The 17161-nt window shown below is 51.5% G+C and overlaps 1 protein-coding gene across 8 annotated transcripts in view; it reads right to left on the reverse strand.

The window, feature by feature from the left end:
• Znf516 (zinc finger protein 516) overlaps nt 1-12196 on the reverse strand; it is an 86853-nt gene extending 74657 nt beyond the window's left edge. For 4 of the 8 annotated variants that reach the window (XM_021656430.2, XM_021656425.2, XM_021656429.2 and 1 more), the window contains exon 1: nt 8305-8405. The gene's annotated coding sequence lies outside the window, so the exon portion shown is untranslated. Of the gene's footprint in view, nt 1-8118; nt 8193-8304; nt 8406-8714; nt 11165-11553; nt 11685-11999 lie in introns of those variants that run through there. The other 4 variants (XM_060376983.1, XM_021656426.2, XM_021656427.2 and 1 more) reach the window with 4 other exon arrangements.
• Nucleotides 12197-17161: the final 4965 nt, after the last annotated feature.

Consider the following 17161-nt stretch of genomic DNA (forward strand, 5'->3'; position numbering starts at 1 on the left):
CCTCTGACCTCCATACAAACAAACAAACAAACAAACAAGCAGGCTGGAGAGATGGCCCGGCAGTTAAGAGTACTTGCTGCTCTTTTAGAGGACCCAAGTTCAATCCCCAGTTTTTGTCAAGTGGCTCATAACCACCTATCACTCCAACTCAGGGGTTCCAACACCATCTTCTGGCTTCCATTGGCACCCTCAACCATACACACATACCCACACAAACACACACATAGTTAAATAAATGATAAAATTGCTAAGTACATAGCTTCAGGCAGACAATGAAACACCATCCTCTTCAGACATCGATCATTGCCCTGAGTTTGGAGTCAATCTAGACATCCATTCTCCTTCCAGAGAAAACCTACAATGGCTGTCTGTGTCTGCTTGGAGTAACCCCACAGGAAAGGTCAGGTTTTGTGCTTCTTTAGCAATAGGACACTAACCAGCGCTGGCCTATGGAGGACTGAGGAGTGATGACTAGGAGTGAGAAAAAGTCATTAATGGTCACAGGCGGCCCACCCGGCCATCCCCAGGCACACAGGACAAAGACCCTCCAGTGCAGTGGGCTAGAATGCTGGTTACTCGGCTTAAGTGCCATCTGGCCTCTGCTCCGTCCTGTCACATGTCTCCGATCCTGCTACCTTGCTTGTGTGTAGCTCTCCATCCATGCCAGCCCTGGTACATGCCTTGCCAGCTGGCCCCCACCCAGACCTCTTTGCTGGCACCTTCATGCCCTGTTCACCTGTTCCCCACCTGAGGACACCAGCTAGGACTGTTCCTGGCTCGTGGCTTGGGTCACAGGGCTGTAGCTGTACAAAAGAATGGCCACTGGCTATTGACCCCTCCCCTAATCTTCTGACTCCATTTGCTAGATTTTCACGCCAATAACTTGCTCTTACAAAATATGATGTTTCTAGCTGGAAATACACATCAGCCCAGAGCTGTAGCGAATGAAAGGAGCCCAGGGTTCCATCTCAGTGCTGGTGGGAAATGAGGCCTGGAGACGGCACAGCTGGTAAAGTGCTTGCCATACACATGAGGACCCGAGTTCAGATCCTGAACACCTACATAAAAACTGGGCACAATTGTTCATGTTTGCAACCCCAATGCTGGGTAGACGGACACAGACAGATTCTTGGAGCTGAGTGGACAGCCTGGCTCACTAATCAATGAGCTCAACGTTCATAAATACCCGAATGCACGTGTGTACACACTCACCTGAACACACACAAACACACACACACAGAGCTCGTGGTATTGATAGCTACCACTGCGTTTCCTTGAAAAACGTATGCCTTTGCCCACAGCGCCGGCCTGGAAACTATGCTGAGAGCTGGCTGGCTAGGATGCCGGGCCTTCTGCTTCCTCCTGGACTGCAGGCTGCAGTGGCTTCAGAGGGTGACAACTGGCCCAGATCTTACACAAACACTTCTCTGTGGAGATGCAAACATTGACTCAACACTTTTTTACTGTGTGGAGAGAGCACTAAGCGCCACAGGTGAGCTGAGGGGCTCTCTACCAACCCTGCTTAGTAACTGATCATTTGCCAGCTCGGTGCTGACTCAACAGACTACTTAGCTGCCTCTAGGCAGACTTTGAGCTCTCCTAGCTCAGAGTGTTCAGTGCCAATATCCTGGAAAGAAAAGCAACCTGGTGCTAAGCACCCAAGCCAAGCCCCACCCCATCTGTGGCCTTGGCCGAGTGACCAGATTTTCCTGCATTTCAGCACCTATGGAAACCCACGTTCACCCAAAAGTCACCTCTCAGCCACCTAAATACAGTAAAGTCCAAACAGAAATAACACAAAGCAACGCAAATGATCTTAAAAGCACTATGCTTGTACACAGTGAGGCCTAGTCCCAAAACAAAACAGGAATGATGGGAAGGAAGGAGGGATAGAGGGAAGGAGAGAGAAAAAGAAACGGAGAAAAGCGAGGCCACACCGAAGTCACACTAGCCTGCATAGTTGGTAACTCACTACAGGGCGAGCTGAAGCACAACTCAGTGTCAAGACACTCACCTTCCATCCTCTGAGCTGCAGAAGGACTAACTACAACCCACCCCATGTGAGCACCTAAGGAAGCCTCTCTGGGCCAAAAGACCTAGCGCACTTTCTAAACCGGGTGACCGTGCTCCCAGACCACAGGACTGAAGGGCTACACCACAGGTTCCAGAGGCCCCTGCTTGTGCAACAGAAACACACTCTGCACAGTGAGATCCCAAATTCCAATGAAACTCCAAGCACTTCCTCCGCTGACACGAAGGACAGCCTATAATCTTCTACCAGCCCAGAAGACAAGTGATAAGCCCATCTACCAGTAAAGCCATTAACATACTGCTCTTTTCTGTCACCAGGGCAGTTTACTGAGGCTAATTTTAATCCTACCACTAATCCCATGATTCTCTGAAACCGGCCCCAAGTTTGTGTTGCTATGGTGAGTGCTCACACAACGGGAAAGCACTTACTGTCAGTTTTAGGAACAAGACCATCTTTCTCACCTCTTAATTATGTTTTAAAGTAAAAAGTCATTTCTGCGAAAAGGAAGACAACTGGGTGCCTGGGTTATGTGCAGTTCTCTTCCCAGTGACCACTGTGGCCTCACGCCCAGGACTTCTCCAACAAAGAACACTGACGTCATGCTAAGGACATGGTTAAGTACTACTACAGTTAGAACAATCCATCTGAACCTGGGAAAATATAATTACCAATGAATGATGGTGCTTTCCCACACTGGTACCAAACACTGCATCCCTGAGCCTCTCAGTGAAATTCATGTGCAAGGCAAGCCACAGTTACACTGTTCAAACTCTGGGCAGTGCTCGGCCGCAGAGTCCACAGAACACGGCTGCAGACACACATAAGCTTGTTTGTTTACTTCTTTCCTTCAAACAGGAAAAGCGGGAAGACGAAGGCTAATGAGGCCATCTGAAAAGACAGCAGAGTCCAGAGGCACGGAGGCCACAGCCACACACATCCCTCAGGAATGGAGGAGGTCAGTATGACAGGGCATGGTGACGCCCCCTCCTGGACCTCAGCATGAAAACCTACCCTTGTGAATTAAACGCAGTCTAACCAAAAATCCCCAGGGTGCAGACAAAACTGTCACAAAAAAAAAAAAAAAAAAAAAAAATTCAACAATGTGTGTAGATAATTCCACAACAGCTCAGAACTCTAGTAAAACCAGGAACCTCTGTATCTATGAAATCATCACGAAGACCAGGAAGCTGTGACTAAAACAGCCCTGACTTCTCCTCCTCCTCCAGGGACTGGGGGAAGCTAAGCCCTTAAGAGTATCGAAGGGGAGAGTAACACATTTTTAGCTCTAGGTTAAAAATCACAGGAATAATAGGGAACTTAAGTATAAACATTCTTTTTCTGACCAGCAGGATCTTCAGCCTTGCTCCCAAGGAAAAGTCTTTACCATTCTAACTCTAACTCTGGATTTTCCTGAATTCACATAATCACACAATACATAATGGCAAACTATTTCCCATAAACACAAGCCTTGCTCACCACTCATAAATACCAGCTGAAGAAGCTGCTAAAGCCGCAGCCACCTCTGGGCACAACTTCCAATGCATCACTAACTGTACTCAATTTCAAAGAACATTCTCGAATGCCAAAATAAATCAATGTCCAGCACAGCTCTAGTCAGCTCATGCAATATAGGTTAAACAGAACCATATGGCAAAGACACACACATGTTGCCCTTTGCTGAAACAAAGGACAAAAATTCCTCAACAAATTGTCCCTTACCCTTTCACATGGGAGGAGGTGGAGCTGATTAGAAGGATTTCTGAAGTACTAGGAATGCTGGGGGTGGAGGGGGAAGGGTACCTTACTGCCTGGCCACTAACAAAAAAATCTGGGTTCATCAGAGCACCTCCATTTCTGAGTCTCCCTCTAGGTCCCAAAGCTAACAGCAGATTGCAATCTCTAACCGAGCAGGAGGGATCAGCAGATCCCCAGGGTGTGAGGAGCAGCCAGAGACAAGCCTACCTGTTCTGAAGGAGTAAAACACCTGCTCAACCATGCCTGGAAATAAAACAGTACGACATGGGCCTGTCTCCTCCATGGAGACAGTCAGAACGCCACCATTTCAGATTGTGTATGGCAAGAGTTCGCACTGGAGCGATGTCATTAAATTTCTGACTCAAAACAAACACGGAGAGAAAAACAATTTCCCAGAAGGAACACATCCTAGAGCAGAGAGATGTGTCTGATGAAACTGATTTTCAGATTAGCTTTTCCCTGTTCTCCAGTTTTGCATCTTACTCGTTACTTAACATATATTTATATGTTTGCTTTCTAAAAATAGCTTTAGTTCTAATTACTCTGCTTAGTAATTTCCAGGACCATTTGGGCTGAAGATTAAACGCCAGATCTTTCCTGAGAAACTACTTTTAAAGGCATGTTTGGGGCACAAAATTATACTTCTTGACAATTCCGATGTGTTGTGCATGGGACAGCTTTCAATCTGGCAGGGAAGGCCACAGCTGCCAGGGTCACGTGGAGGCAAATGCAGGGGATAAAGAAGGCAGGGCGTGCAGTTGCAACTGCCAGTTTTCACCAGTCCTTCAGAAATATACCTCATTTACCCTGAAAGACAGGCCAGGACACTTACAGACCCAGGAATGCAGTCAAATGCCCGAAGTGCGTCTCCTTGAAATAAAATTAGCTTTAAAGTAGACGGGCTTTTTAAGACCCAGATAAACATTCCAAATTCAGTCAATGTCTTCCTTCACTCTTCCTTCCATAAGGTTAATTTTATTAATAATTACCATAAATAGAAACACTAGGTATGAGTCCTTTCTTAAAATGGGTTTCTGGTAATTTTCAAAAATTCTTGAAAACTCTGAAATAATCATAGCAGGCTTCCAATGACAAGAAGACTCCTGCCTGCCCTCCTGGGTAAGAGAGGAGGGGAAGGGCAAGCGCACCCTCTCTGTGTGTACCTCTCTGTGTGTCTCTTCCCCAAGCAGAGGGGAAAAAAGGTCCTACCTCCCACTGCCGCAAAACTCCCTGATGGTGGAAGAAGGGCGGATGGGAGCCAGGGTCTGAACGTGGCAGGTGCTGCCCCTCATGTGCTCCCTGATACCCTAAACCCTGAACAGGTGGCTGCCACGAACTCCAGGCAGTCTGGTGCAAAGGCTGGGATCAGGGCCCCACAGTGAAGGCCACAGCAGTCGCAGCAAAGCAGACTAGAGTCAAACCCTACCCACGGCCCCGAGCATCCCCAGGGTCCACATTCACAACTTCCTCCCAGCATCTCCACGCTCCTCTCAGCTAGGGGCGTGCACGGCTTCGGATTCCAAAAGCCCCTCCTTCCTTCCTCAGGCTTCACAACAGCCCCACATCCTGAAGCTGGGCTTGCTGGGAAAACGCAGCTCATGAGGAGATGCAGTTCCCAGCAGCACCAGAGGGGTCGCTCGCCTGCCCTGCCAGCTACGGAGTAATGAAATTAGTCCCGCAAGCTTCCACGTGAATAATTCTGGAAGCTAAGGTCAAAGGTGCCGAATTGTAAGCAGCCTGGAGAAGCTAGTGAACCACCAAGCAAAGCTCCGGTGGACTCACAACACAGCTCCTAGGGTGCATGCTCAGGAAGATGGGTGTAGGGGATTTCCCGGCTCTTTCCAGAACTTTGGGGTGCGGGGGAGGGCGCTAACAAAGAGATGCATTTTTAAAAAGGGGTATATCAGAATAGCTTTTCCCAAGCACGGAAACACAGAAACACTGGGTAAGCTGCTTTTGAGGAAGTAATGATATCCCCAGGTTCAAAAGTTTATACAGCAAATACCTACCTAAAGTTTCTCTTTTCTTCCATGAGTTCTATTAATTATGAACAAATCCACGTGCACCACCAAGGAAAATTTGGACTCTGTTCGAGATAAATATGGCCAGCCAAAAAAAAAAAAAAGAACAACAACTGAAAACTGATATGGCCCCTGCACTTAAGTAACAGCCATGTTTGCTTTGGTTGTGAACCTGGTGATAGTATAAGCAAACTATTTCTTGTAGTGCCATAATTAACACCTGTCCTTTTCTCCTAAATTGAAAGTCGAGGAAGAAACAAAACAGTGAGCTGACCAGGCGACCCTCTAAAGGAGCAGCATGACAATAGGAAAGCACTCAGGCCGGGCATGCTCCCTCCCCTACTGCCCAGCCATAATCAGCTTACATTTCGGCTCCGATTTCCATGGCCTTAAGGTATAATGCCGCTGAAATTCTACACACAACCTCCAGTCCCACTCCAGGCCACTCCCACAAAATTCTTTTTTCAAAGATTCCTTCTGGTAACTTGTGAATAAGGCCAAAACATATCCTGGAGTATGAATGCACAGAAACCTACAACAACCCCTTAAACCCTGGACTGGTTTTTCGAGAAGGAGCCATGACTAAACACTTAAAGTTGCCAGGGTACACTGCCATCTTCCCCCACTGGAAGACTGGGAGTCATCTGTTAGAGCAGTCCCCACTTCAAAATATTCTTAAAGAACCTCCTTTTCTCTTTCACACAATTGATGCTCAACTTAATCACATCAATGCCCACTCATAAAAACTCAAATATCTCCTGGTAGGAACCAGCTAAGGCAAGAGGAGTTAAAACTTTCATTTATGAAAGTAAAGCCTCAGTGTGACCCGTTTAGGGGTCTTCTCTCAATCCACTTTCACGGTGTCTCTGGGAAGTTAACGAGGAAGAAAGATTTTTAACGTCCCCGGGAATTTTTTTAAAGGTACCTTAGTTGCCTCTATAAGGTGTTTACAAATAACATGGCTCAAAAGCTGCCGAAGCAAGCTACCATGAGGACAAACCAGCAATTAGTATCCGTCACACACACCAAAGTTAAAGTTGGGGGCCCCAAGATGATTTCATACATTAGGTTTTTAACAACTCAGAACCACAAGTAATGAAAATTCCCTTCTCTCTGCTCACTGCTGGGAGCGGTGAGCGGCCAGAGCCAGCCACTGGGCTGTTTTGTTTCCATCGGAAAGGCTTGCCCACTAGCTTTATTACAGACCCACTGGGTGGCTGCTGTTTTAGAATGCTAATGTACTCCAAAGGCTTCCGTATTAGCAAGTGTAAGAAAACAAAGTTCTCCTAACGAACTAAAAAAAATATTAGACATGTATTTATCTTAACACATCAGGATTTTAATTTGATTATCAAAACAGTTGTGAGCCTCTTCCTGAGCTCAGTTTATCCCAGAGCCCATTCCAGATGGCTATGGGGTCACTCTCCTGGAACTAAGGCTGTCCCCTCCAGTGACCCAACTCATAGCCCTGACACCAGAGCAGCTCAACTCCATCTCCAGTTTTGCTGGGGGGGAGGGGGGAGGGGAAGGGACCCTTAGATTCATGCAGAACATGTACTGTGGTATATTTAATTCTTGCCGGTCTGTGTTAAAAAAAAAAAAAGCTACTTTGACTCAACAACTGAAGAATGCAAGAGAAAATGAAGGAGTGATAAAAATGGGCTCTTGTGTACAGGCAGTAGCGAATATCATGTCAAATAGCAGGCATGCCTTGTTCCTTAAAGTAACACATTCCTAAACCGAAATACTCCAATCATATTAATAGGGAGGTTTAAAACGTAATCTGGAAAGATCCTCTATACTCTGCTCCTACGGCGGGCAAAGCACATCAATTTTTAAATTATATTTAATCAACATTCAAGACTTAATGGTAGGTTCACCGGGACGTGACTTTCTCCTGTACCTTTAATTAAGACGCCGTCTAAAGTTCCTTCCGAGACTTGCTGGTTAAGTGGGCACCGCGAGTGGACCCGAGGTCCAAGCCCTCGGTCCTTTGTTACTCAATGGACACCCTGGAAGGCCCGCCCCAGCCCAAGGGCACATCTGGGCTTCTAGAAAGGACCCACGCGCTCTCGGGGCCTCTTCGCCACGCAGACACCGACCGGGTCTCCGCGTAGCCCACGGGAGCCCCCCACCCCCCTCCGGCACTCCGCACCCACCGGCCACTCCCGCCCCAAATCCGCCCCCGGGAGAAGCAGGGCCCGACTCAGGTGTGGACACTTACATAAGCGCCCCCCGGAGGGGGGACGCCTCCACCCCCCACCCCACCTCCGGCAGAACAAAGTGAAGTTTAAAATAGAAAGCAATTACCTGGCCTGGCCGCCGCGCTGGGCCGCCGAGCCCCGCCGCGCCTCCGCAGAGCCCCCGCCCGGCCGGGCCACCCCTCCCGCCCACGCCCGCCCACGCCTCCGTCCCGCGAGTTCGCCGCCGCCCCTCCCCGCCCTCCCCGCGCCCGCGCCCCTCCCCCACGGCCCGCGCCCCTCGGCCCGCACGGACCCCCCAGCCTTTGTTACGGTGCGAAGTTGGGCTCGCGGGTCCGCGTCTCTTTCACTTCTTGGGTTACAGTGCGGGCGTGTGACGTCCGCTCCACATGACGGGGGCGGGGGGCGGGCGCCCGAGGAGAGGGGGCGGCGGAGCGGGGCCTCCCCTCCGGCGCCCCGCCCACGGCCCGCCCCCGCCCGCCCCCGCAGCCCGGCAGCAAGCGGCCGCCGCCCCCGCCCCCGGGACGGGCAGGTGGGTGTCCCGCCCCCGGGCGCACGCCACGCCTCCGGGGCGGGCAGGTGGCGGCCCGCCCCCGCGCCCCGCCCTCCGCTCCCCCCTCCGCAGCCACCCGGGCCCACGCCCCCCCAGCGGCGCCGGGACGCCGGGATACACAGAAATAGGAATGATTTAATGCAGCGACATACCCATTCCTCAAGCCGCGGGCGCGCCGAGATTGGAGCGAGGGCCGGCCCAGAGGGGTGGCGATCCGGTTGGGTGGATACGGCCCGCGTAGGAGGGCACACGCGGACTGGCAACACCTAGTGACCGAGTTGGAAATCTCGGGGCGGGGGCGGCCTCGAGGTGACCTCGGTGTAGCCAGACACTGCGCACCGGGTGTGGACACTGTGCCTTCCGAGGTCTGTGGCACCGCAGGGCTGACCGCCAAGGGGAGGGACGCTCACGCGTGAATTTAACCCAACACCGCATCATCCCCACTGCCACTCGTGAATCGCGAGGCAGCCCACCCAGCTCCCCAAACGCGAACTAGGCGGCCAGGTCCAGCGCGTTCAAGTCCCCAAGTGAGTGTGGCACTAAGTCACCCATCCGTCGCCAGGGATGTTCCTGAGAAGAGTGCAGCGGATTCAGACTGCAGGCAGCGCGGTGTGGCCCGGGACACCCTGCCCGTGAATGTACCCATTGTGCGGAGAGGACGCAGCCAGGGCGCAGCGCGGGCAGGACCGGCGAACACCAGAACTTTCATTCTCCGAGAGCGGCTCGCCTTCCAGAATTTACCATGGCCTAAGTATCTCTCCCCGTGAGAAAATGCAATTGGAAGTTGGAAGACGAACGGCGCCCTTCACTTTTACAGGGACTTAACGTCTTTTTCAGCAACCCACAACCTCTGCACATTTGCCACCGGCCAGCGGCTGCAGCGCGCCCCCACCGGCGCCTGGACCAGGCGGGTGGAGCCGCTCCCGAGTCCCCAATGGCCGAGAAGTGTTATCAGTCTTTCCTCTCTCCTTCCCGAGCGGCGGGTTTCGGCTTGAATCCGAAAGTGTCTCTACTGCCCAGTCTTCACAGGAAGACGCTGGGAGGGGGCAGGGTCTCCACTTGGCCTGCTGCGTGCGCATCTAGCTGGACAGACTTGGATAAAAGCGTGTCCACGTCTACAGCACACATCTGTGCAAATGCGGGAGCCTGCGGATGCGCGCGGCTGGCCGCACTGTGCCGACACACGGGCGCGGGCGCGCGCGGCGCGCGCTCCCACACACACACACACCCCAAATTACCTCCGGGATAGAGAAAGCTGCTGCGGATTGGCCGACCCAGCCGTCACTCACACCCAGGGGGCTGGGAGAAATTGCAAGGCAGTTTCTTTTTTCTCTCTCTCTCTCCCCTCCCTGTCGTTCCATTTAATGGTAAAACAACAGCAGAGCTCTGAAAGTTAGCCATCTATGCAGAGTTAGTCTCCCTAACGAGGCCCGAGTCAGAGGATTCCATTTAAATAAATCCTTTGCTTCCACAATGGACGAAAAGGAAAACGGGCAGCGGGAGCAGGGAGCCCCGAGGAAGACGGAGGGGGAGTCATGGGGCGGGTAGACTCAGGGTAGAGTTGTTCTCAACACCCCAAAAAGGACTTTGGCCGTTGAGTGATTTAATAATTTAAAAATGTTCTCAGGTGTCATATTATAGCCAATGTTCGTCCCTAATGTTTAGAGTCGTTATTTTATTATTTAAGCATGGTGAAGCAAGCTTGTTTCCTTAAGAAAGAACTGACCTATTTTTGGCTGGAGATAAACGATCATGTTAACAGATGTTAATCTTGTAATCTGTTTTTCCTGTCAAGCACTTCACATACCCGGGCTTCAGGACCTTAAAAATAACATCTATTCCAAAAAGACCTGACGTCACAATCCACTCTGGGGGGGTTAGCACTCCCCTCCAGTTTTTTTTTTTCCTCCTGCAATGATTTCAAAGACATTAAATCTTTTTCATTTATAAGTGCCGATTTGTTCTGCCTCAACTCCCACAGGCTTTTATTTGCATTTCAAATTCCACAGGTTACACCAGTCGCCTTTTCAAAAAAAAAAAAAAATGTAAACCAACAATGCAGCAGTAAATGGCTTTTTGTGCATCTGGATTAAATAAGACACCGAATGAATATATTTAAAGAGGAGGGCCGAGCAAGTTGATGTGTGCTCACCCGGAGGCCAAGGGACTCTTCGCCAGCAAGCCAGGCAGGGAGTTAGCTGCACACACAGCCGGGAGCTGGGGGCTGGTGGACTGGGCTGGGCGGCCGCTCGTTAACGCTGGTGATGGATGCGGCTGACTTACAGACCCACATTTTTCGGGTAAAAGGCTGCTTCTCTGCAGTCCTAAGTGCAGGACTCTCACAAAGCCTGAGAGTCCTGGCACGCGGGTCTTCCTCCCTGGACCGCTGGCCCGAGGACCCCGCTTCTGACAAACTTGTTCAGACAAAGTTTCTCTAAAACTTGACGAGGTGGTTTAATCTGAATACTGATCTTAACTATTCGGTATGTTCTCCCTGGAAATGGCAGAGGAGGCGCCGTTCCAAACCTTACCCCACCCCCGCAGCACACATCCCACTGAGTTCTTCTCTTTCGCTCACCGGGTGTAATTCGTGTGTATGTGTGTTTACACATATACACATTTACATTGGCTATCAGTAAGTCCCCCGCCCCCACTCTGCGCCCAGCAAGGCGAACCGCAATTGCGTGGAGTCCCGCCGCGCAGGGATCTCCTTCCCACCCCACTCCAAGTCACTTCCAGAGCCGCGCCCCCGCCCCCACCCCTACCAGAACTTCCCTTTCCCGAGAGCCCACTTCTTCAGTGTTGGGGTCACTCGGATCTCCCTGCTGACGGGCAGGAGCTCCGGGAGGGGACAGTGCGAACACCCTCCACCAAACACAAACACACGAACACGTCCCCTCGGCAGCGGCTCCGTGCCCACAGGCATCGATCCCCTCCGCCAAACCCTTAATAATTGAAACGGCTCCTCCAGCCCCGCCGCCCATCACCCACCTTCATTAGCCAGAGCGTTTTACTTTAAAGTAAGGCAATTTGCTCTTTGTCTCCTAATGGATGAGAGCGCATCCGAGCTCCCCTCCTCCCGCGTCGCCTTTGACGAAGTGTACAAAGCCAGAGCCTCTTCCGCGCTCCCACCCCGGCCCCCACCCCGCCCCTTCACTGCGGTAAAAGCCTCCTCCCGGGCGCTCGCCCCGCCGCCCGAAGTTTCATCTTCGCCTCTCCTGGAATTGCAGAGCGGAGTAACTACCAGCACCGAAAGCCAAGTCGCCCTCCTGGCGCCAGCGACCTTCCACAGGGCGCGCCCCCTGCCCAGCGCGCCCCCACCCCACGAGGCACCCGCAGGGTCCTGAGCACGTTTTGGGTCTCGACCCTCCCGGCCATGCCTGTCGCCGGTCCTCCCTCCGATCGGCCAGGACGCGCCCCCGCCCCACGGCCCCTACCTTGGCGGGGGGAGGCGGCCGGCCCCGGGAGAAGGAGGAGGAGGAGGAGGAGGAGGAGGAGGAGGAGGAGGAGGAGGAGGAGGAGGAGGAGGAGGACGCGCACGCCCCGCGCATCTGAAGGTGAAGCCGAGCGCCCGCGGCGCGGAGCCGAGCGCTGCTCCAGACCGAGCGCGCCAGCTGCGCCCGGGCGCGGGGGACGCGCGAGGGCGCGCGGGACCCGCCACGCGCCCGGCCCCCCTCCGCGCGCCGCGCCGCGCGCACGCTCGGGACGCAGCGGCCCCGCGGGGGCCCAGGCGCCGGCGGGGCTCGTGGGGACTGTGCGGCGCGGAGGAGGGGACCCGGCTTCCCCGGCCGGCCGGAGCAGGCCCGAGGCTTCCCCCAGCCCGGGAAAGGTCTGCCCTGTAGGAAACGCACACGCTCCACTATTGTCTCATCAGCACAAAGTTCTGCCACACTGCAGAGAAAGTCTGGAGGCTCGCGATGACTCAGACCCAGATAATGTCTCCCCTAATGGCACCGAATCACGACGTCGGCGGCCAGTGGTCGCCCCTCAGCTTCAGGTCTCAGATTGCCACGGCTCCAGTTCCTGGAGGCTGTTTACTCGCTTACACCACACCCGCACACACACACATCCATACGTGCAGACGTGCCTGGGATGCATGTCCAGCCTGCTCAGGCACCTGGACGCCTCGAGCCCACTAACTCGTGTCCACCCTGCCCGCGGGCTCAGAGGGGCGCGGGGGCCCCGAACTTCAGGGGGCGAGTCTGGGAGTCCGCATGCCCCGAGAAAAACCGGGCAACTCTGGGGCCGCGCGGAGCTTCGACCTGTTTGTCACGGAGGCTGTTTACTTGTGTCCTCGAAGTTCAACTCATTTCACTTTGGTCCCGAAAACTTCATTTGCGCAGCCCCTCCCCCCTTACTACTTCCCGAGGGTCGGAGTTGGTGACCGCAGATCGGGTCTGTGAATCGGAACCTCGGTTTGACTCCCCCAGGCTTTCTTGGTACTTGGCAGGGAGGGGCTGTGGGTGGGGGGAGGGGAGCTGGAGCAGGAGGAGGAGGGAGGAGGAGGGGCCGGGGAGCGCGCCCCGCGATCCGCGGTGACGTAGGCCAGGGGAGCCGTGGCCTGCGGAGGGGCACCGTCTTCTCCCACCAGGCTCTTGGCCATATTGTTCGGCTGCTGCGCGTGTTAACTCCGCAGTGGAGATGCACTGGGGCCAAGATGCCCGAGTTAGCTCTGCCTGACACTCGTCGCCTAGATCCGGGAGGTTACCTCGGCGGAGGCTTTTCCCGGTGCCTAACCCCTTCGGCTAGTTCAGCTCGGGGGCCCTCCCTGGCTACCGGTTTTGCAATAGAAACTCCTGTGCGGACGAGCTGCAAAGGGCGGCGCTTGTACCCTGGCAGAGCTGGCAATCGGGCGGGGGCCGGGCTGAAGGGAGATGTTTCCGTGTGCGTGCGTGTGTTTCCGCCGAGGAGGGGGCGCAGAGGGCGGGGGCCCGGGAGGCACTGCTCGCGAATCATAAAATGAAAGCTCCGTGTGATTAATGGTCGGAGCTAATTTGGAAAGCAGGCATGTTAAAGGTCATGGCCAATTGTTGCTGGTTTCAGCCTGAATGCTTAAGTGGGATGTATTCCTGAACAATCACATTTAAGTCTGATTCACAGAGAACTATTGAAGTGCCCACAATTCATTACAATACCCAGTGAAAATGCACAAGGAAAGCGTCACCCAACTCAGCTAATGGCAAGAGTATAAGTAGCTTGTGTAGATGTTGCGCGTACGTGTACAATCTCCAATACAGATTCAAATGTGCGTAGCACAAAATTTAATTGAGGGTTTTTTTTTTTGGGGGGGGGAGGTAGTGTTTTTAAATCGATACTCCTCCATAGTGAAGTCCACGGTAGGCAGGAAACCTCTATCTGCCTCGTTTGCCTGGTTTCCGACTACAGGTTGCATTAATAATTTCCATGTGTTGAAAAATTGACGCGTTGGAACAGTAAACAGTAAGAAAGAGAAAAAGAAAACTCCTCTCCGGAAAACTCAGTCCGCCTAGAGAGTCCCTTCAGCCACCCCGTGTGATTTCACCCAGTGCCTCCTCTGTCTGCAATAATATTGTGCTTTCCGTCGGTGTGCTTGCACATTTCTGGACAATACATTCGAAATCTGAGAGTGAAATCTGAGAGACGGGTAAGAGTCAGATTCTGGCGCCCATGACACAAATATAGAGGAGGCGGCCTGAAGGCCAGCCAGTTGTTACTAAGTTGAAACGTGCTTTACAGGGGTTGCTCCAAAGCCTGTCATTGTTTACTGTGAGTACTCCAGGGCTGGGCTGCTCCACACACACAGAACAACGGTGTAAAAGTGAATGCCAGAGCGGTCCCGTGCTACTGCCATACTGCAGCCATCCTGCAGCTGCTTTATACCTTCAAATATATAGATATGTGTGTGTATATATTAAGCCATTCGAGATTTAGGACACCTTCTATACAACAAAATACACACCCCTAGGAGTCCCTGGAGGCATGGGGCTCCTCCTGTTCTGAAAGGGTTAGATAAATTAGGATATTTATTTAAAGCAGCCATAATGTTAATGGTTAACATTTGGATATTCATAACGTTAAAGCGGCTGATCTTTCTGGCTGATGAAACAGGAGAGAGAGAAAGCAGGAACTCCCCTCTGCTGCTGCCTAGTGAGTGATTGGCTCAGCCTTTGAAAGGCTGCTCCTTCCAGTGATTTGATGAGGAAGCTGTTCCATGATGGGGGTGTTCAGACAAGTAGAAGGCAGCTCTCCATTCCCCAAGAAAAGGCCTTGCCTGTCTGAAAGCCTGAAGTGAAACTGTATCAGAGCATGAAATCCACAGCAAACTACAAGCATGTACTGGGTATGCAGGCCCCAAACATGAGCCCTGTGAGGGGAGGGACCACACATGTGAATATTAATCCCATCTCTTTGAATTCGTTAAGACTGTGAATTATAGCTCAGAAAGGAGAGTGGCATAGTGACCCAAGAAAGGGCAATCTCTTGCTCTGTGAACTAACTTCAGTGTACAGAGGGAATGAATGTCTAAAGACAGGAGTTCAGAGGGACCGCAGTCTAAATTTGATTTTCATTGCCAACGGGTGTTCTTGGTTGTTCCATGAGAGGTGCATGGATAAACTGTTGGGAATGAGAAACATTTTATGTGAAAGAAAATTGGAAGAAGAAAGAAAGAAATTGGGTGTTTGCTGCTATTTCAGAAATAGTGCCCCACCCCTAACTTGGTGAGCTTTTGAAAAATCTTCCCTTCCCATGGAGTTTAAAGAACTCAGAATCGTGTGTTGAGAATGCAGAGGAAGGAGGGCTAGCACCTCAGCATGGCTGTGTTAATAGAAAGTTAACACCACATGGTGACCCCTTGGAGGAGGGTGACACTGTGCCTCTTCCGAAGGCAAGCCATCTGAGTTGATATCTTGAGAAGTTTTTCATGTTGGTTTACACTGTCTCTATTCTCTTACATTTCATTCTATTTAAGGTCTGACTGGTAGAAAAGAAGCCTTGTATTTCTTATACACACATACACACACACAACCACTTCTGAAGGGAATTGTGCCCAGATAGTCCTGTGTTTACACTAAGAGGCTCCTAACTTAGATCCCTCTTCTTCTGTGTAGTCATCTATATGCCAGATAATTCAGGGTCACTGATTTAATCAAAGCTGAGATCTTCATGTTCTCTCAAACACTTGTGAAGATCTGTTCAGCCGTCTACTGGACCTAAGCCTGACGCTTCTGTACAAACTGTACCCATGTGTCTGATGGCAAGAATGCTTTACTCATCCTTGCCCAGTGCACAAATCTTGAGAATTTTCTCACAGAATCATCATTTTCTTTCCTCGATTTTTTTCCCACGGGAGTGAAAAAACGAACAAAATAAACCCTAAACGTCTGCACCCTGCCATATTCTACTCTTACTGCCACATAGATTTTCTCCTACTGATTTCTGCTGTGCTTTTCTTTTGGGTCACAACAACAGGTAGCATTAGCAAATAACACAGTTGAATCACAGAGCCAGCCCCATCCCAGCGGAGGCACAGATGTTGTGGAAACTGCCCTGACTGTTTAAGCCAGGCAGCTATATTTTCTCACTATTTGCAGTTTTTGGTGGCTTCACAGCAGGTAGACGACCCTGGAGTCTGTTCCTAATTTCATCCTAACTAAAAGACCCAGCAACAGCTGGCTTCAGAATAGCCGATCCAGAGCTCCACAGATGTGGGTCATAACGGTTTGAAGAATAAAAGGAATGGGGCCACGGAGTAGAATTCATTTAAGGAGAGACAAATTCAATAAGTGTTCTCTTCTGAAAGGATCCCCATGTTTGGGAAAGAGGGGCTGTTTTCACTGCTAACTTCTCTCATAATCCCACAGCATGTTAATTCCTCAGCAGGCAGGTTGTGGCCTATTAACACCACACACCCTTACAGCAGCAAAACCCTCGACTGTCTCAGCCCCCAAATCTCATTAGATGTCGCCATGCATAACTGATTACATGTGCACATTGACGGGAACTTTCCCAACAGAACTGAAAAGAGAATAAGGGAAGCGGCCCTGCCTCCTTCACTGTGGTAGGCTAGGCACACTTTACTGAAAGGGGAGACAATCTAAAGAGCCCTTCCCTGAGATGTGACACTTCAGTTTAAAGGACAGCAGCAGGGGCTCAGAGGGGTCAGTAAGAGGAAAGTCAGCTGTCACAGGACACAGGAAACTTGCCCAAATTAGGAACTCAGGACATTGTGTTGATAAACTGGGTACAGTGACTGGGAGGCCTCAGTAACAAAACAAAAAATGAACAGTTTTAACCGTTTTTAATTGTACAATTGGCACATTTCACAAAGTTGTGTAAGTATCTCCAAGTGCATGCCTGGAACTTTTTCATCACTCCAAAAGAAACTGGAAGCCATTAAATACTTGTGTTCTCCCTCCCCTCCCCCCAGCCCCTGGCATTCACCACCTACTTTCTGCCTCTGCATTTGCCTCTTGGGGCCCCGGGATCCTGCAGTACTTTGTCCTGTTCAACTAGTAAAATTTCACTTCCTTCATGTCCTCAAGGCTCATCCATGTTAGAGATTGTAGCTGCATGTAATTTTGCTTCCTAAAGAAAGATAGAAGTGGGCTAAATAGAAGGT

The sequence above is a fragment of the Meriones unguiculatus genome, chromosome 2 (assembly GCF_030254825.1).
Source record: "Meriones unguiculatus strain TT.TT164.6M chromosome 2, Bangor_MerUng_6.1, whole genome shotgun sequence".
Lineage (NCBI taxonomy): Eukaryota > Metazoa > Chordata > Mammalia > Rodentia > Muridae > Meriones > Meriones unguiculatus.